The sequence below is a fragment of the Ischnura elegans genome, chromosome 8, assembly GCF_921293095.1.
Source record: "Ischnura elegans chromosome 8, ioIscEleg1.1, whole genome shotgun sequence".
In the NCBI taxonomy this organism is placed as follows: domain Eukaryota; kingdom Metazoa; phylum Arthropoda; class Insecta; order Odonata; family Coenagrionidae; genus Ischnura; species Ischnura elegans.
The window spans coordinates 98,917,167-98,939,470 of NC_060253.1; the positions used below are offsets into that span (position 1 = coordinate 98,917,167).

Here is a 22,304-nt window from a genome sequence, read left to right on the forward strand (position 1 = left end):
AAGAGATCGGGCGCTCGTCACGAAGGAATTGCGGTCACAGCAGACTCTCTGGTAAGGAGCATTCCCGCAATGATTTACATTACTATTCCGCCTACAAGGAGAGCTCTCGCAGAGAAACAAGTTCCCCATAAGCCATGACCCCACGGCTCTGACTTTTGCACCCTTTAAAGCGCTTGTTGTCTGCGTGGTGGATTAGAGGGATTTTGCATATCGCGTAATTTGAGACGACCCCGAGCGCACGGGACTCTTTGAGAAGACGTTTCGCTGGCTGCGGCGGATTTCCGCATTTTAAATGACGCGTTTTCGCTGCGGGATTTACGAGCGCAATTATTACGCGTGGATGCTCTAAGAAAACATCCTGAGTCAATGTGTGCGTCCGTGATTAATTTTCAGTGACTTAATTTTCGTGCCAAACAAACCTCGAGGTTAGGAATTGGGTTAATATTGCAGCTAAATCATGATTGAGGCCAGAAAATTAATAGTTTAAGAAATGAATATCATTGATCAAGAATTTTATTATCAAAGTGGAAAAATAATAAAATCGTTTTATTATTGTATGTAATATTCCACATTATCTATGGAAAGTTTCCTAGATTATCTCCAAGTACCTACTTAAGGTCAACATTTTCCTCTGGAGAAATCATAACATATTGCTGAATTCGACGTATATTTTACAACCTCGATTTATTTTCTCATAATTTCCTGGATCTAATCTAACCTGACCATGGACATATCGGTCATGTACTCATGAAAGCATAAATTATACAAGTATATAAATAAATTAGGGAATCAGACTCGAGGTTAAAAAATTAAAATTTCCTACGATCGAAAAAATCACAAAAATTGTTCTTCTTACGGAAGGAATAGGAATAAATGAAGTAGATATTACAGTTGTATATATATTAATGGTCACCAAATAATCACTTATTAGGGCTACGAGTAACTACCTAAGTAAAAAGAATATAATTAGCGGACGTAGGCATCCGAAATTCACTCCCACTTACACAATTATAATTCATTATACTATGGTACACCTTCAAGGCCCCTTAAAAAATGACCCTGAAATGCTACAACAAACTTCCTGAAAATATAAAATACATAGAGAAATTCGACCAATTTAAAAAAGTGTAATTTTTTTATTGACACAAGAGTGTCACTACGGTTTAAATGGATTCCTATGCAATTGATCCTTGTGGGTCATTATTCATACTTGCTACACTGGGCTTTTGGTGTACAATAAGTACAATAAAGTATATTTTATCATATTCATGTACTGAAAATGTAATAATGATTTTAAGAGTTACTAGACTACTATAAATTGTCTAGATAATTTACTTGTCCTATACATGTGCTACACTTATCTTACAACCAATAAAAATTATTATTATTGTTCCGAAAATTCATACTCACTGTCAGCAAAAGAAATAAATTTCAATGAAATACTTAGACTAAAGATACGAAAGAAATACTTTTAACTTCAGGAAGTGGAATCGATAATGAAAAATTTTAAGAATTTGATTCCCCGCGATTGATAACATTGTACTTCTGAATTCGCCAGATTCGGTCAGAGGTAGGCAAGCATCATTGGAATGACTCGTAGTACGTTAAAACACAAAGTTGGTACATAGAGGGAGTCGCGAACTTCGGCGCAGCCGGTTCTGTTTAGCATTAATGCACAGACGAAGAAGCAGCGAAAGTAGGTACTCAAAATAGTAGAAGTAACGCAGCAATTGCCACTCTGAATAAGATAAACCACGACATAGGTGCTTCAAATAATGGGAAGATAGCTAGTGTCTATTTCAAAGTCTCAAGGCCCAAGAAGTCATCTTGTCTTAAAAATGACAAGGCGGTAACAACTGGAGATTGGAATACGAACGGGTAATCGATAAAGGAGGCGATTAAGTCAAGCTTTCACTCTCTCGTATCGCTAAATAAAGGAAGGTATGCCTAAATTTAACCAAGATCTTTACACTTGTAAAACCGATCTGAACTCATAAGCACTGCTGGTGTAGTGGTATCATGCAAGATTCCCATTCTTGTGACCCGGGTTCGATTCCCGGGCAGTGCACATTTTTTTTATTCCCTTCGCTTTGTAATTTGATGTGAAATTTCCGAAAACGTCTTCAGAGTACTTTAAATATTCCATTCTCTTTAGTATTCCTCGGAGTAGAGATAATTTTTTTTGAAAACGCCGAGTAGGTACTGCTCATGTGAAAATGCAAATTCACTCGGGTTTATACCGCAGGAAGAATGATTTTTTCATTATTAGCGAATAATAATGCAGGTTGATGCTTTATTTGGCTTCGTTTATACCAAATTTCATAATTTTTAATATTATCACTGTTACTCCTTCGATACATATGTAAAAATAGTGAAAGTTAGCCGCACTAATGCCTGGGGAGTAAATAAATGAACATTATTGGGACAATGATAAAACTTAAGAATTTGCGGGAAAATAATGTATTAATGTAAAAAAAACTTATTATTAGCTCCATTTGTTATATCTTTCTCAGTATTATCCATCAAGAAGACTAATATAAAATAGTAAAATTAATCTGCTGATACTAAACAGCGAATAATGCGATCATTCTAGAATCCTTTAGCTATTCCACGGCGTGTAAGCTGTGCGAACGATCAATAAAGAGAAGGATCATATCGTGTATGCCCAGACTGGAATTCTTGCCCGCAACCTTTGCTCCCTTCAGAGGATTCACAGCATGCAGGGGGTGTAAGAGAGAGTCACGGAGATTTTGATCCATCGGTTCAGTGACGGGAGAAGTAATCATGTTTAGACTCCGAGGTAATTATGCTATAAATGTCACAACATAGTTTACTAAATTTTATCAAGTATCAGTAAAATTATGCACGCGGTAAATCGGAACTGCTCGCGAGTCTTCCTCCTATCAAATTATATTATTAGGTGTAGCTCAATCCAGAAACTAGGAGGAATATTAACCTGATAATGCTTCATTTGTAGCCGTAGTCCAGTCATACAAAAGGATAATTTCTGGTACAATAATTTTTAATGCATTAATAGCGACTGATCTAAAGTTAAAATTCAATTTTTTTTGCTGTTGATTCCCTAAGTAAAAACTAATTGATGGACTAATTCCATAAAGGCTGTATGAAATTTTTAAACGAGTGCTAGCACAAACTATATACTATCAGTAAATTAACTTTTTATTTGAATCTATTACATGGCTTATACTAAGTTTAAGGGTGAGTTCCAAGTATTTCAAGTTATATTTTATAACAAAGAGGAAAAAAATTGTACTGCCCGGGAATCGAACCCGGGTTGCATGGATGGGAATCTTTCATGATACCACTACATCAGTAGTGTTTAAGAACTTTCACCAACGTTTGCAAGTGTAGTAATATCGATTACACTAAATTCTGACTTCTTAGAGTTTGCCCTATAAGTAAGAAGGCTTAATATGAAATTGAATAATATAAGATGACCTCACACACTTATTTTCATTTTTTATTTATGAGAAACATGCCAACTATTTTACGTTTTCACCGTTTTTTCCTGTAAAAGAAGAACAAAATAAAACCGGCATTCCTAATGATTCCATTGCATCCAGTGATGGCAGGTCATTCGCCGTTAGACTTCCAACAACTTCACCCTGGATAGGCCACCAAACAGACGTTGCGTTCCTTCCCCCAGATAAATTAACGCGAGAAATGAAAATTTCAAAATTGAACGGAACACGAGGCGACACTTCCGTGTTCGTCGTAATGAAACGGCGGTGGTCATTACCACCGACCACACTATCTCACGCGGGGAAGTGTCTAAGGATGGGGGGGGGGGGGCGCAAATCTTCAAGAAGAGCGAACGGTACGCGAAGGTGGGAGTGCTGGATGGTGGCCGTCACGGTTCGCGATGCCGATGCGACAGGTCAGGCGGGCGGCTGCTTGGATGCGAGTCCGACTGAAGAGCAAGCAGCGCCCGCGACATACGAAAGCGGGCGCTGCGGCTCGCGAGGCTGTCGGCGACCCGGCGCGACCCTTCGGCTGGGGGACTCATCGCTTATACGCATTCCAGCCGGGACGTGGGAGAGATCAGAGGGCGGTCTAGAGGGAGTGGTGGGGGGCGAGAGAGACGACCAGGAGGCGATGGAAGAGAATGAACGGGATTAAACGATGAGGTATCCGAGAGAGATGAGGGGGTTGGGCAGAGTGGTTCACCGCAGAAGAGGCGTCCTCATCGCGAAGGGATCAGTGAATTCCAAAATAATCACGTTTACACTCCGAGGAAATTGAGCGATTTATAACACTTTATAGTTCAACATATCTTTGCACGTGTTACAGATAAAAAAAGAGTATAAAAAGGGGTCGGGGGCTCTTCAAATACACATTAATATATTTTCGTTAAAGCTCTCCCGGGTCATTGTAGATCTACATTTACATAATACCCTTCGAGCTACCTCCAGGGTGCTTGGCAGGGGGTGACCAATCACAAACACGTCACATTCAAGAGGACCGCCACATGCTAACCGCACAGTCATAGAAATATTACACATACTAGCAAAATATACATTTTTATACATAAAAAACTTGCTTATGGTTAGTAATTTCTATAGCAAATACATGCAAGGTTAGAACTATGGAAAAAACATGCAATGAGTTATCCTAGCTAGTGACGCCATTAATCCTATTAATTGAGACAACGTACCTATCCTTAATGGTACGAGGGAAGAATGACATTTTAATCTCTGCTTTGCAGTCTATCTCTTTTATTCTCTTCTAATGATCACGTCTACCACAGTGCGAAGATAACAAAGGATATGATTAGCGGCGCCTAACAAAATGTATCCTTCTAATTTACTTAGTAAATTAAGCCTATACTTCGATATACGCTCCTGTAAAGATTCTCATCTTAACTCGTGTAGCATACTGGAAACACTGCACTTTCTGTCGTAATAACTCATCTCAAATGTGTCGTAACAACTCATGAGCCTTTATTAATACCCTCCACGAAAAAAAAACTATCGTAATTCCCTAAGAAAAAGTGAGCAGCAAATGCCACAAAACGTAGGGCAACAAACCGAATAAGTAGTGTGCTAGGGACTACGCAGGGCACACTCGAAAAAAACATAACCTACTGATACATTATTATTGCATTCAAGCACATCAACATCCGTATGATGCTTCGCGAGCCATCTCAAGGAGATTTGGCATGGGGTAGTCCATTACAAGCACGCAAGTGGATATGTACACCTACATCTACATAATACCCTGCGAGCCACCTCTGGGGTGTTTGGCAGCTGGTGATCAATCACCAGCATGCAATTGGAATCCCAAATTGACATATTGAAATATATTGAAATCGTCTTACTGACATATTCCTGAAGCTTCCTGGCATGCACGGCCACCTGTAAACGGGGCTACGCTCTGTTGTTGGGGCTTCCAACAACAACAACTTTTAATTTATTTGCATGCCAGAATTCCACCAGATTTAGCCAGAAAGGACATTATATTTTCTATTCATCCCCACGGTGGGACGATTCACTTCCCCGAAGCAGTGTGAGTGGAGAGAATAATCGAGATGGGCCGGAAAGGGGATGGATGTTGGTGACGTGATCTCTCGTCATCGCAACGAGTGGCCGCGTGTGTCGAGATGGCAAGAGATGGTTGGATGGGGAGGAAGGGATGAATGGGAGGGGAAGTGGATAGAACAAAAGAAGGGAGACGGGCGGTGGAAGTGGAGCTGGAGCGGAAGGGTCGATCTTCGCATTCCTTCGTCTGGAATCGACCCCACCCCCTTCTCCTCCTCATGCTCTCCTATTCCCATGCCAACTCAGTCTCCTCCTTTTTCGCTTCATTTAAGCGTAGCGATATAAGTTGGGGAAACATGGGTGCTGAGAATGGAGAACGATGTGAAATATGTCTGTATTCTCACCTACATACATTAAAATAGGAATATTACGTAGCTTGATGAGGTGAAAGAGTTTTCATCTACATCTACATAACACCCTGCGAGCCACCTCTAGGTTGTTTGGCAGGGGGTGATCAATCACCAGCATGCAGCATGCAATTGGACTCCCACATGCACACCACACAGCCCAAAAAGCGTCGCGTATACTAACAAATTATACTGCCATACGCTGTTAGAAATAAAAAGAAAATTAAGAAACATTCATAAAGTTTTACATAGCTTGGTACACTACAGGTAGTACTACTAGTAGGCTACACTACAAGTCATGCAATCTACTTATGAGTTCTATCGTTTTCTGACCTGGGAAACCGAATGTCCAACGATGGACGAAGCAAGAAAGAAATAGTAGAATAGCGCAGGCGGAGAGGGCTTTTTGCAAAAAGAAGAATCATATAACAGCTGAGATTACAAGCATAGGATATGGAAAACAATTCATCAGTTGTTACACTTGGAGATTGTTTCTTTATGGAGATGAGGCTTGGACGTTGACAGGTGCAAAAAAGTCAAGATTGGAAGTATTATAAATGTGGTGCAACTGAATAATGATGATTCTGATGCTGCGGCAGTGCATACATGAATATATTCAAGTGTGCAATCATTTTGCAAAAAAAAATAATTCGGGTAATGTTGTCCAAAAAATCTTATGAACACTCATTTCCATTTTTTGTGGCCCAAAAATTGTTGCCACTAAAGCATTTGTATTTATTCAAAGTCCTGAAATTGTTTTATTTCTTTATTTTTATTTTCCAGTGTAATCAACATTGAAATAAATTTGGTGACGAGTCCATTCGAGGTGGGTGCCAACGTGTCATCGGTTCTGCTGAAAATATGATGGTGAAACTCTTAGAATAAACTCAAAATTAGAATTAATACTCGATATTTGGTTCAGCTTTTACTGGTTACTTTTTTTACTCTTCGCAATAATTGTAAGTCAACCATTGATCGCCAGTAACCAGATAAATACATTGCATGACTTGTAGTGTAGAAAACTAACCTATATAAAACTTAATGCATGTTTCTTAATTTTATTTTTATTTCTAACAGCATATGGTAGTATAATTTGTTAGTATACGCGACGCTTTTTGGGCTGTGCGGTGTGCATGTGGGAGTCCAATTGCATGGTGCATGCTGATAATTGATCACCCTCTGCTAAACGCCTTAGAGGTGGCACGCAGAGGATTATGTAGATGTAGATGTAACCAATTCGTGCCTTGGAGGCCGTCTTTGTAGACTCCGCGGAGCACATCGCAAAAAGGTGCCCGGACGCCGTTCCAATGTCAATGAATTTTACTGTCGGTATTCACATCTAGTCCAAATAGATTTCCCCAATCAATGGCATTATATCTAGCTGCTTAAAAAAATTTCAATGCCACTGAGCAACAGTTGTTTACTCACTCAGTTTATAAATCCAAAGAAATATCTAAAATAGTGGTAAAGATAATGACTACTGAGTTTTAACTCGGGTAGGAATGATGGAATATCGGTGAAACGTTACGAAGCTGATAATTTTCATTCCAAGGTTTTTTTCAAAGATAAGACGACCCATTGCTCTTCGATCGATCAACGATTTCTTTTGATCGATCTTGTTCCTTTTTTTCGCCGCATGATACTAATTTAAAACTTACGCTCTCTACTTAAAATTTGCAGGGAATGCAAAATAGACCATTTTCTGCATTTTCCGGAATCTCAGCTCTAAAAATTTACATGTATTTTCTTACACGTGAATGTATTATGCTTGAAGCACAGGCTAATTTTGAAAAAGACAAGTGCATGATACGTTGACAAAAATTACAAGCTAATGGCCTACATTTTAGCCATGTGATTCGTATCGTCAGAAGACAAACAAGATTGCTAGAAGGGAATGTATGGGTCCTCTTTAACCATCATTTACAACATTCTCGTGTTTTCAATACCTTATCCTCTTATCCTTATATATTAATAATTTTATCATATAATCTCCGAAAAAATTATATAAAATATTTCTCATTGCTTAAATTATATCGGAAACTTTATATGAATTCAGAAGAGCAAAAAAATGCAACTTTTTAAAATTTAAGATAGGTCACTATGATATCTGGCTGTCCTGCGGTATACGAACTTGAATGAGCGATTCCAGAAGTAGAACTTGGTCCAGCAGTTGGTAATTTATAAGGATTTCAGGATTGCTAGGTCAGTGGCTGCTTGCACTGACTTGGGAGAGAGAGGTATATCGGGTTATCTCCCGCGTTGTTTTCTCATATTAGACGACATGTTAAAAAACCCTTACCACAACCAAAACAGTCTACTGTTTTCCTTCTAGCCTGGGAGGTAGTTGAAAATTATTATGCATTCGCAACAAATAATCTACTCTGGGGTATTGACGCGGGATGAAATTTAAGTTGCATGCACACTCCATCGACATTTATGCATCGTAAATGTAATCCTAATAAGATGTATACTTACGCATTCACCGTTAATAATTTTATCAAACACCGTTGTAAAGAAACCAACCTGCTCTAGGAAAACTATTATGGGATATTAAGTACGATCGTAATCCATACGTCTTACATTCGATTCCCGGACGGTGGGATTAGTATCCCTAAAGATGCAATGACTTAAATGCGAACCTACTGCAAATTGCCATCAACCCCGAGGCATCTAGTTATGAATTCAATTACAATATGGTATCATAGTCATTAAGATGCGAAATATGCAAATATGTTAGTGATAAGCTATCACGGGGGACTACACTTTTACTTAACTTTTTTTGTATTTGTTGCTTTAAAACTTGTAAAATATTATTTGGAAACTCCCATATGTTTTATTCATATTAATGCACTGCGTATGCTACTAAAAAAGTATGCATCGCGTAGTTGTTTTCCATATGTTAGTGTAAGGCTCTATTAAAATCCGTTCGCGTAAAACTTACTACGGACTAAAAGTCAAAACAAGTTCATAAAAATTTTCGACTTTAATTCTTTTTCGAAAATTGATAGATGAAATTAAATCTGAGTCATCTCCATTTATGATATGGAGTAAACCTTGATAGCACTTATTTTTGGAATGCGAAATGTTACAGCAATTTCATTATATGAAATGACATGATTAAAGGTATTTTTCCGTCTGTACTACCTCAAACACAAAAAAAAACCTTCATACCAGCGATAACGAGGCTCGAATGAATAGTTGAATGGCCGACTATAAAGCAAGATTCACAAGTTCAGATTCCACATCCGCAGGAAACGTTATGTAACGATATGACGACTTCAGTTGACGGGAAATTTATTTCTAAAATGACGGAAAAACCTAAGTCAACTGAAAACGAGGGATATAACTGCAACTATTTTGTTTCCCTCCGACGATTCGCAGCTATTCATAAAGGAGATTAATAGAACCTAGGTAACAAGATCGCGCGAGTAACTCCAAGGAGTTTACTTATAAGTTATAGGAATAACAGTATTCAGGAATAAAAAACTTCCTCCACCTTATGAGCCTGGGTTATGATGACAGCTTCATCAGTTGGACGAAACTGTAATGGACACATCCATTTATCTTCACACATGCGGGTGCATTGAACTTTCCGTAGAGCAAACATAATCTGTTTTATGACTTTAGTCTTAATGAACGACGTCAAATGATGAAGGAATTTACTTAATTCATTTGTTTTATGAACTCTCCCCGCCAACCTCGAAAAACGCCATATTGTGAAAACGACCGTAGAGGGAATTTTTAGAGGGAAATAAACTCAGGTGCATTATGCATGATAACTGTCACGATCATTAAACATTTTAAAGTGATAAAAAGTGTCTAGAAATTTAGTATCTCTGAATACTTAAATGTAACGCTTCTGCAGTTCAGGTTACTTGTATAATAATTTTTCTTTTAAAATTAAAGATATTATTCAATAAGTAATCGCTGCCATTTTGTTGGATTACTTTAGCTCGATTACGGCCACCACTGGTAATCGGTTGATACAATTGCTAGAGAAAATTATAAAAAGGATATAGGCAGTGTTATAGAATTAACACATTTGTACCGCGAATATGCGAATTATGGTTGTATGCTAGCTAGTTATGAAAAGCGGGAAAGTTATATATTTCCTTAAAAATGCATGCTCGAATTTGAGGCTGCCTAAATATTTATCATAGAACGGGAAATATATCCCATTAGTTAAAATACTTGTTTCACTTAAAGCGCCAATCGAAATCACAACGCGAAGAGGTGAAATATTTTTTACTTTCAAAGCACAATCGCGGGACCATGAGAGTGGTTCATGGATGAACACGAAATACACTTTTAGCTTAAAAATAAGTATTTGAGGGAGTGTAATGTGTAAATCCCTTCATTAAATAATAGTTTTGAACGGTAAAACTTTAAAAGAATGTGTGCAGAAAAGCTAGTAAAAATTATGGTCACCTGTTTTGCGTATAGATGCCGCGGAATAACATATCTAATAATCAACGATGATAATGCGTTGTCCACCAATTTTATTAAAATAGCTTACTACACGTATTTCGATTGTTACACAATCATCATAAGGTTCCCCCTGCCAAACACCTATAAGTGGGTCGCAGGGTATTGTGGAGATGTAGATGTATTATACCTGATGATGATTGTATAACAATCGAAATGTAGTATGCTATCATGATAAAATTTGTGGGCAGTAAAATATCTGTGTTTATCCATACATAATTATGATTGAAAAGGGAAATTGATAATACTTTGGAAAAATGATAACTGGAAAGAGAAATGTTGACATTATATTTGATGAGAAATGAATATATACAAATAAAATATGAACAAATACAGAACTCTTAAGCATGAAATCTGTCTGAAAAACATTGAAGATTTAAAAGAGCGCCCCAAACACACAAAGCATCTACAAAATATATATTTTCGAGATGTTAAGAGGGAGAATTAAATCAAAAGGCATTAAAAAAATATGTATATTTATATAATGCCTTAAAATAAGTATTAAAAATATGTCATTTATATAATGCATTTAAAATATGTAGTCTACGATACTAGATAAATAATTTTCATCCGTTCGATGGTTAATTTTCAAATAGTTACAATGATAGGCACATAGAAGCACTGTATGGAGAAGCTAGTTTACGATAATAAGTTGTGTAAGAAAATGGTTTTGTCTTTGCTAGCATGCGTTCCTTTCAAATTCTTATGAAGCAGCAATAAGAATGAGCAGAAAGAATGGGGAGGTCTTCTCGAATTCTAAATAAAGTTTAGTGCTGTGAGGGGCTATGAGGTAGACGATCCGGAAATATTCGAACAGCTTTAGAATTTGATTGTGCCGGTCTTTCTCCGAAAATCGTCCTTCACGCCGAAGAGGGAATTAGAGCGTCTGCAACGGCTTGAACCGCTATTTGCTGCCAAATTAGATTCCTTCTTCTCCTTCCGTGAATTCCGTACATTTACCAAACTGCTACGCTTATCTCACTATTTTAGAAACATGTAAAAGATTATACTGATAATGAAGTAATGAAAAACCTTCTTCCTACCCATTTCTTCAGTTCAGGCGAAGAGCACGTTTGTGTTAACACGCATGAGAAATTTTCACATTCTCGGGCTAACCAGCAAAAAAATATGCAAATCGAAATATTATGACATAGACTTTATTCAAAAAGGTTTTCAAAACTATACATTAACAATTTACAACTTATAGTTTTTAAAAGTTAAAATAATAATAATGTAGCATTTCAAATTAAAGCAATAATAATGGATAAGTGAAGATATTTTAGGAAGCATGTGAAATAGGTTGCAATAAAATATGTGCACTCTGAAATTTAATTCTCTATACAAGAGCAGCGAACACAATTTCCTGCAATTTAAAAGGAATTCAGTGTTACCCCATCGTAAACAATCGGAACAGTCAGAAGTCTTCTTTACAATGGCAATTAATAATGGAATTTAACTAATTTATTAGAAACAAAAGTTTCTACTGCAAATCAAAAAAATGTGGAAAAATATATAAATATCGAATTGATTTTGAATTTGAGTTTACTCGACATTGCTTAAATATTATATCTCAAGTACAAATTCTCCAAACACTTCTCAAGACGTAAAATAATGCAATCAGAACAACAAATAAAATACATACGAATGTCCTCGTTTCAATACCATGACCAATATCTGAGGCTACACTGACCGAAAGATCAGTTGCAATAATAATATTGTAAGATGAAATAAAATTATCCACTTATGCCAGTTACTTCAATTGGATTATGTTAAATAAATCTTCTTTACAGGGTGGAGAAAAATTTTGTCACGAAATTTTATAACCTGGTTAGCTGATGCCAGTATGGACAAATGTTACGGGTAGTGCTAGGGTAGAAAACGACCCTTTTTTTAACTGCAAAAACTCCAAGCGAAGCGCTCCGATTGGCCGCGATTTTGCAGTGGGACAAACTCGCGGCCAAATTTGCTTCATCCTCCATATTCTTGATATTAGCTCTCGCATATTCACGCATAAGGAGAAGAACAACACAATGATCTTGACAAAAAATACCATGGCGGACAGTTTACTATCATTCTTTCAGTGATTAAACCCGAAGGTTGGTTTGGATAGGTGAAGGTTGAATAGAGCTCACCCTAGACCCTCGCCTTCAGGATAAGAGAACCAGTCACATTCCGTGGGCAACCTCGTACTTGGAGGATTTTGTTTGGATATTTCCGAGGGCATTACCGAGGCTTTTGGACCCGGGATTCTTTGATGATAATCCAAGTGATCTACTTACAAGACTAACACGCTCCCTTAATAGTCTCCGTAGCATCCCTCAAAATATGTCTAACTTGAATTTTCTCAACATGACCGTGAATTCATCGCCATGACAACCCCGGATAGAACCTGCTGCGGTCCATAATTGAAGTGCAGTACATGAGACGGTCTGTTTATCAGCTTCCAAATATGAGCAGCAAGTATTTTAATGGGCTAAGAATATCAATATTCTTACAAAAATTCTTATAATAGTAATTAATTGGCAGAGGGGCTTCCACTTAAGGTATTCAGATTTCTGGGAAAATAAGAAAAAACACCAAACCAAAATCATTTTATATTTTGATTTGTATAAATGATATAAAATGATATATATAAATAAAAAATATAGGATGACTAAAGCCGCCACGAAGGAAGCGTTCAGGAATGCGTTCACGAATTTTAAAAGAAAAACACTAGTAGAGCAGTTACAGGATAACCCAAAAGCATTTTGGTCATATGTTAGGGAAGTTCAAGGTAAACAATCTACCGTATGTTCGCTGAGAAACGACAATGGAGATGTGTTGACAAGCAGTTACGATAAAGCCAATTTATTAAATTCCTACTTTAAGAGCGTGTTCACGGAGCCTTCCGAAAACTCACCCGGGACCGATGACAATCCCTGTATTCATAAGATGCCAGCTATTGACATTAGTACGCTCGGAATAGAAAATATATTGAAATCGCTTAGTCCAAATAAATCACCTGGTCCAGACGAAATCCCTTCTCGTGTATATAAAGAACTAGCCTCAGAACTTGCCCCCTACTTGCAGTTAATATTCAGTAAATCCATCAAGCAACACGAAGTACCTAATGACTGGAAAATCGCTAATGTAACGCCTATATTTAAAAGTGGAGACAAGGAACAGCCATCTAATTACAGGCCGATATCTTTAACGTCCATCTCTTGCAAAGTCATTGAACACATCGTAGTCAGCTCGGTAATGAAACACCTAGACGCGCAAAACTTATTAATGGGAAATCAACATGGATTCAGGAAAAGCAGATCGTGCGAAACTCAGTTAGCGCTTTTCGCCCACGATATTTTAGTCTCCGGGGAAGACAACATTCCAGTAGACGCGATTTTTCTTGATTTCAAAAAGGCATTTGATAAAGTACCCCACGGAAAGTTAATATTAAAACTGAAATCTTATGGTCTAGACGAAGATGTCATTTCCTGGATTAGAGAATTTTTGAGCGACCGCGTCCAGAGAGTAGTATTAGACGGTGCAGTCTCCAATGAGGTTAGAGTGACTTCTGGCGTTCCTCAGGGTAGTGTCATTGGCCCACTCCTATTCCTTCTTTATATAAACGACATTGGCGAAGTAGTGCAGAGTAAGTTACGATTATTTGCAGACGACGCTGTAGTTTACAGAGAAATTCGTTCCAGCAAAGATATAGATGAACTAACGAATGACCTTGCTGCTATCCAAGCTTGGTGCGATGCTTGGCAGTTAGAATTAAATTTGGAAAAATGCGTCGTAATGAATTTCTGGAGGAAGAATAACTCCCTACAGCGTAACTATGTCATTCGGGGCGCGCAGTTAAAGGCAGTTGAATCTGTGAAATATCTAGGGGTTAGACTCAATAATGATCTATCGTGGAATAAACATATTCGAGAAATAACCGGTCAAGCTAATCGTAAAATGGGTTTTGTCAAAAGAATATTAGGAAAGTGCGACGACAAAGTGAGAGAAATTAGCTACTTTTCCCTCGTTAGACCACATTTGGAATACGCTGCCAGTGTTTGGGACCCTCATGAAAAAGGCTTAATAACAGAGTTAGAACGCGTGCAAAGAAGAGCTGCCAGGTATGTGAAAGGTCGTTACGATAGTCTTGTTAGTGTAACTGACCTCTTAGATAAACTCGGATGGGAATCTCTGTGGGACCGTAGATTGAAAAATAGACTAAACCTTTTAGATAAATTCAAGAGCAGTGTCTTTTCTGACGAAGTTAACCATATCTTGCGGACGCCAACGTACTACGGAAGATCAGATCATATAAATAAAATAAGAGAGATAGATTGCAGAACAGACAGATTCCGAATATCATTTTTTCCACGATCAATAAGAGATTATAACGGCAGCAATAGAACGCGTAAATAGATTGCATGACTTGTAGTGTAGCCTACTAACCTATGTAAAACTTACTGCATGTTTCTGAATTTCTATTCTATATTCTATTTCTAACAGCATATAGTAGTATAGTTTGTTATTATACGGGACGTTTCTCGGACGGTGTGGTGTGCATGTGGGAGTCCAAATGCATGCTGCATGCTGGTGATTGATCACCCCCTGCCAAACACCCTAGAGGTGGCTCGCAGGGTAATTTGTAGATGTAGATGTAGATGTAGATGTAGATGTATTGAGGGGTTGCTTCGAAATTCAACCATCATGCGACAAAAATCGATTTTTCCAGGACACTTGCAGAATTTCCTGAGTTTTCCCGGAGAATTTCTAAAAGACTGAAATTCCCTGAGTATTCCAAGTTTTCCTGTTTCCAGGTTACCAGTCAACCTGAATGATAGCAAAAAAAAAATTATGCAGAGGACGATTTACATACAGAGGAGATTTTTATTTATAGAGTCGATAATGTTAATGATGACAACGAACTTTTTCATTTTTATGAAGGTATGAAATTTAAATGCGTAAAAGCATTCCTTGCTTGTCTCTGATAAAACTTAAATGTAACTTAACAATTAAATGTAATATGAATCTCTGTCTCATAATGAACGGTTAATCTTAGTACGCTATATTATAATAGGTAGTCTCGTTATGTATCTTGTACTGGCCATTATTCAGAAATATGATAGAAATAGTGAACAGTGACCTAGATAATCCAGTGTGATGATCATCTGACCGAAATACGTTTTAATATATGCACATAGGTAAAATTGTTTTCAATTTAAACGCAAAAAATAGCGGTGAAATTGTTTTAAAATTTTATCATCAGTTTATCAGTTTCTAGCAGACAATTGTCAATTACTCTTGACACTTTAAGCAAAACAATTTTATTTTTGCGTAACATCGTTCGAATTGATGGAGAACGGTTTCTTTTGACATCGAAATGTGATATATGCAGGATAACCTTCTGGTTCCGAAATTATCATAGAACCTATCTTTTTTGACTGACAATTGCAAATATAAACAATATATTGGCATTTTAAACAATCAATGTACATCTAGTATTAATAAAAATGGATATTTAGCACATATCACCGAATTAAGGAATAAGTACGTGCCCCATCAAAGACTCCATCGATGGCCCCTATTTTAATTGAAAAATCAGATTACGATTGAAGCTTTTGCGCCAAGGACCTGTTAAGGAGGCTAATTGCTTCAGCGTAAAGCATCACTGCTGAATAACACGCTATCAAATTTCGCGACTTTTACGTTTGGCCAAGGTTACTAAAAATTTTCAATGTATATTCTAAGGTAAGGAAAAATTTTTGAAGCCATTACGAGGCATTGTTTGTTTCAACGTTAAAGTTGAGGGAAATTAGACTTACCGCTAGCCTTTAGATTGTATTTAAGAACACTAATTTATTCAGTTTCGATGCCATTTCACGTAGTAGCTGTAAATATTGGTTTCTTACTGTCAAAAGTAAACATCGTGGATTACTTAGTATAAGATTGAAAACTACATAATTTGAAAAAATTCATATTTCGAGATTTTTAGTGATGTTTGCGCAACCATGTCGAGAACACTTCAACTGTGCACTGCTATATTCTTCATTTATATTATAGTCGAGGTATTACATAGAGTTTTCATTCAACTAAATATATAAAACCACGTGATATTATTTTTCGTGCGTTACGCTTTCCGCCGATGTGGTGCGCCCCTTTAAGGTCCCGGGGTCAAGCAATTTTTTCTCCACGCAATTCCTACGGACGTCACGGTGATCTCAACGACCGACATGACCGCCTCGATCCGAGCGAAAAGAAGTGGGAGTTTGGTTAAATTCACGCGTCTGAGAGGGGGGAGAGATATAAGAAAGAGGTTGGGGTCGAGCTCTTGAGGTGCTCCACAGGAAGGAAAAGTCGGATGACACCGTCGGTCCCCACACCATGGGGGCACAAGAGGAGAGGAGAGTGATGAGCTAGTAAGAAGCAGGTAAAGCAGAGGGAGTGGGAGAAGGCGGCGGGTAAGGTGGAGGGGAAGATTGAGCCACAACGGGGAGGGGGTAGAGCGCGCCCGACCGCTCCGGCCTCCGGTGAGGGCTCCCTCAGTCGGCCACAGAGAGCGGGTCGGTAAGGTTCCCTCCTCCTTGCCGTGGTCGTAACTTTCTTTTTTTCTCCCGAGAGAGCACATGCGCGCGTGGACAGCCCGACGTGGTAACTTCCCCCCTACTTCTCTTCCATCAGCGGGGACCGTGGAGGATAGGGTGCGGCACCGCCTGACCAGAAGGTGTCTATCCTGCCGTGTCGGACAAGTGCCCAAGTCTCCCAGATATTTTTTTTCGTGGCCCGAGTGCGGTGCCCCGCGAAAATCACGACTGGTCGAGAGGCGGCGGGATCAGGGAGCGGGCAAAGGCTGTGCCCATCCCGCGCGGCGAGAAGTGCCCCAGTGGGTGACCGGACGGTGTGGCGTGTTGTTGTGATTCCAAAACAGAAGAGACCGGTGCGCGATTGAACTGTGAAACGATTGGGACCTATTACACGGAAGACCCTGGATGGCGTTTTGAAGGGTGATCGAGATAGATACCTGAACTGACGTAAACAGTACATCGACCGTGAACATTTGGAGCGCTTTTTGGGAATTAATGGTCAGTTTTCACAATTCTTACCATTTTATGAGGCAACACACAATTCAATTCAAAGAATATTTTTGACTGTACACCAAAAATCCGGTGAATCTGGTTCCAGGTCAGATATACGCAACAACATCAAGCGACGACGTGAAGGAACATTTTCATTGTTATTTCTTATTAGTGTCCGCAAAGTGATAATATAATTGCACAAGGAGACATTCAGAGTACATTAATGAGTTTTATAGTGCGTGTATAAGTTAGCAAACATAGTGACCATCCATAAACAAAATCGAATTGAAGGATTTTACTGAAGAGTGATACAAGTGCTGCCGTTATATACATTCTACTGGAAGTAACGCGTTTTGAGGGGGAATTCTAACAACCAGAGTTATGAAGATTGGTGAATGGAGAAGAGAAGGTGTGAGCAAAGAACAGTGAAGTATTAAACCCTGGTCGTAATTCTAACCCGGTTTTTCCCACTGAACCGAAAACGGAGGCGTAATACTTTGTTGTCCCTCTTAGACCCGTTTACGTATGACGAGCATTGAAGTCTCCGCGAGCAACAGGTGAGCAGACCGCACGCGACGGGTGAACCGATATCCCCGCAGAGGAGGAGGGCCTCCGGCAGGACAAAAGCCACTTGCCGCCGCCGCCGAATCTCCCGACACCGTCCCGGGCGGAGCCGGTGAACCACTCTGCGCGGCCGGCCAATTTAGGGGAGGCGCGACTCCGACCAGCCCAGATACCACAACACGGCAACGGTGAGTACAATGAGGGTGTCATTTTACGTGGGTTCCCGTAAGGCACGTGGCCGAAAAAATCCTGCCAAAGATCGCCGATTCATATTGATTTGTATGCGATTTTATGCGTCACGAGTGTTAAAAAAATATATCGTACTGCGCACTTAATTTTGTTTCATGGCTCTACTACATGTGTTCCGATCGGCTTGCAATCATCATCAGGTATAATTGTGCCAGTATTTTTTTTATCATTTGATTTGCTGTTCCATGATATCTCCCCGGAAGAAGTCGGCTATGCTCCGTGTCATGTAAAAAATTTGTTTAGGTTGGTTATTCTCATCTGGGGTTTTTAGGAATGACAATGTTTACGTCTAGCATGTGGCCGCAAGAACCCTAATCAGACATGTGGCTAGATTTTTATTTCGAATGGAGGGCATTAGTATATTACAAGACCCTTATTGAGATTCCGCAAGTGAGCTAGTTTCGATGGAGTATTGCCCGCTGCATTGAGCGATTTACGAAAATTTGCGTTATAAAGTAATTTTAATAAGTTTTTAAAATAATTTATAACTCACTCACTGATGTTGTTATGAGTTGTTTGCATACGATGCCTTTTTAGGAAGCCACAGAAATTTTGGAGTGTGCTTTAGCATCATCTTAGGCAACGTGCCTACCTCAGGTGTAATTTTACTTGATTAATTTGTGATATACCGCGTATAGCTAAGTTCTTTCTAATCACAATGAAAATGTATTGCATTAAATATTTCTAAACAGGGAGATGGTAGTACTTCCATGTTTTCGTCGAGCATTTGACCGCAAAACTCAGATAATTATATACACCTTGTTTATATATGCCAGTGATTTACTCGTATTTTTAAGCGTTTATTGACGAGAAAATGCGTGGCACAATGTTTTAGTTGTACACCTTGGATATAGAAGTATATCAATATTCATCCCTCGCCTACAGTAAGTTCAGTAGGAGAGAATATTTTTTCTATGATTTTGACCATTATTTATCCCATTGTTCTACGGCGCTTCTGATCGCGAAGAAATCTTATCTAAGAGGTGGATGCATTTTAATGTTTACGTCGACCACGTGGCATCAATAACATTGGCTTGGGACAGTAATTTTGTTGTTTGTTTATGACACTAAGTTTGTTGTGCATTTCAAATGTTCTGGTATTGTATGAAATGTTTAGCATTGCAAAGAATGGTATTTGAATTGGATAAAGTTCACCCAATGAAATAAAGTGATACTGAAATTGTAGTGACAAGTGACCTCGTTGCGTGGTAGTAATATTTCAATCCAAATATCAATCATGGGCTTGTGCTCAAGCTCATTATACAATCATGAGGATCTTCGTTCTAATCTCATTCGTCATTGTTTATTTACTTAATTTTTAAGCAAATAAAGTTAAGTAAATAAAGGCAAGTTTTATCTTACTTAAAGTTATCAATTATAAAATATTTTAGCTATACTGTCCTTGGAATAGTCAGAAAAAGAAAATTTTCTTAACTACTAGAAGTTCTTTCATCTGAACGCCTCTGCACGCCTTTCGCAAAAAAGAATGTAAGTATAGGCCCAGGTTTACTACTTATCTTTTATACTGCTGTCACAAATCAAAATTTCGAAGACGCGTACATAACGGGTACAGTTGGTAATAATCTGGGATATAAAAGTACTTCCATAACCTAGTTACAAATATAACGACCTACTCCTTTTGAACGTTGACCATGGTAATCTCTATTCTAACGATAAAAGTTGGTGAGGGTAAATATAAAAATAGAAGAGTTCATATCATTCTTTTAATGTTCCGTCGAGGCTAGTATTAATTTACGTAGAATACGATTACGGCTTCCGCTCAGCGTTCTCAAAGAAAATATTTGTATTTACGGCAAATATAAATATAAGAAAACTTTAATTTGGTAGAATTATGTATGCAAAATTTAAAAGTTTCATATAATTTTATATCTAGCTCGCAACTTTATGCGGTACTTCACGGCACGTGGAACATTGTGCGAATCACGCATTGAAGAAAGTGCTGCCGCATCGATGTAATTTTTGAAATAAAGGCATTCTAGCGCAGCATAAAATAAAAAGATAGCCATCTGAAATTTTAAAGAAATCAAATGTCAGCTGAATCACAATCTAATAGTGAAAGTTATTTTCTTTTTGTAACTTAACCTCCATTAAAATAATGTGTCAATGCAAGTTCTGACTGACTCAGGGTGACTAATTCTCTGCATCAACAAAACAATCTGCACATTTGACGTAACGGGGAATTAGAACTAAACAAACTAGATCCAACTTGAATTACTTTCAATGTAATTCGCTTTTAATTCATCCAATTTTCGATATTATTAGTTTTGTCTTTCCTTGTCTATTCTTATAATTTCCTTCATGTGCTTGTAATTTAGCCATATCAATCTAATTGGTCAACTTATAATTTTTAAACAAAAGTATTTTACAGTAATAATGATTTTATCCTGATACTAATAATGATTTAGACTTCAGTCAATATTTCAATTAATGTCAATGGTGGTCTAGGAATTACTTTTATTCTATATTGATGCTTACTCTTTTTCGTGGCAAAGGAAGGCACCGGATGTTTTCTTTGAAGTGGATTTTTATCAAAATTATAATTTTACTTTCATTATTTTGACATCAAAACGAGATTATATGTTCTCACAGACACAAATTGCTTTGTGACGAGGTTTAGCCTTTATTTCCAGCAAAAGAGTTAACTGGAGCAGCATTAGATCATTGAAATAATTGCCTCTAGAACCTCAGCAAGCCCATCCTAGTCTACTGCCTCACGTGGGCGTTGCTACATACCTCCCAATCACCGATCCGATTATAACATGGATATAATCTGTTCATTAATTACTACTTTTATTAATTTAATTCAGTTTGTGTATACCAAAAATATTTATATTATAGCTATCCCCCCGCAGTAATTGATATTTCGTTGAGACGTAATAGGTTTATCGAGGTAGGTTACTTATCAATAAAAGTGAATCAAACTTTTTAACAAGTTTCAAGTCGGAGCTATTGAATACAAAAGACAAGAGTGCTAGAATTTAAAAGCATTTGTATACTAGATTATCAAAGGCGTTCTCTGCTTATGGAGGACAAAATTCGATCTCTTTCTGAGTTGAATGGCCGCTTTAGAGAGTACGGTATGATGTCGCACCTAATCTTCATTTTGAACCTTTGCGATATGTATTTACTTACGTGAATCTCAAGTATACTCACCATTAGGGGAATTAATCGCCTTAATTCTCCAAAACTATAATATATCGCCGAAAGAGATGATGCGGATGTGAAGCCATGGATATATTCTCCTTTATTAATGAATACGTAGCCCAGGCAATAGTTACTTTACTGCGCAGACGGAAGGAAAAATTTTCATTTTAGCATAATATGTAGAACATTTACTTTTTTTGGAACATGATTTCGAATTTTTAGGACAGAGAACTGACTACAATTGACTATAAAAGTTCATGTCATTATACCATGAGGAGCTGAAAGTAACAACTAGGTGTGTGAATTTGTTTAATGAGACTGTAAATGACATATATCGCGAAGATAATTAGGTGACAGTGGCATGCTAAGGTAGGTATCAATTTTGAACTTTGGGAGCTGAATTAGAAAGCACCATTGTTTTAATTTTTAAATTGCTTATATTTTTATTTTTTTCTACGCGTATTTACCTCTTGGTTTTACTTTCTATGTAAAAACTAATTTCCTCTTCTGCTACATGGTTTTTCCTGCCTCCTCACTTTATCCTAACTATTGGACTTACCATTTATTTCCTCTCAAATTTATCCTCCACTTTGATGCAATACCCGGATAAGCGTGAGTTAAGATCCATCAATAAATACCAAAATCCATGATCGCAGGTAGTGTTTGGCGATAAAGATTAACAGAAAATACCGAATCCCTTGGATCCAGAAGCGAAGGGGAAGTAAAAATCGGAGATATTTAGAGGAGCTGAAGTAAATCCTGAATGACTTTTCGTTTCATGGAGTGGGAATGTAATCACAATAATATATCGCATGTAATTCATAAGAATGCATAATTTTGAAAGCCCTTTAAAGATCAATGCAACACTCAAAACTAAATAA

General features: G+C 37.8%; 1 protein-coding gene and 1 non-coding gene across 2 annotated transcripts in view; both read left to right on the forward strand.

Annotated features, from left to right (window-relative positions):
* Nucleotides 1-1,997: 1,997 nt before the first annotated feature.
* Nucleotides 1,998-2,068, forward strand: Trnag-ccc. The gene has a single exon. It is a non-coding gene; the product is annotated as a tRNA-Gly (tRNA).
* Nucleotides 2,069-16,908: 14,840 nt separating this feature from the next.
* LOC124163850 (knirps-related protein-like) overlaps nt 16,909-22,304 on the forward strand; it is an 87,222-nt gene continuing 81,826 nt past the window's right edge. Inside the window, exon 1 of the mRNA XM_046540954.1 lies at nt 16,909-18,197. The gene's annotated coding sequence lies outside the window, so the exon portion shown is untranslated. The remainder of the gene's footprint in view (nt 18,198-22,304) is intronic.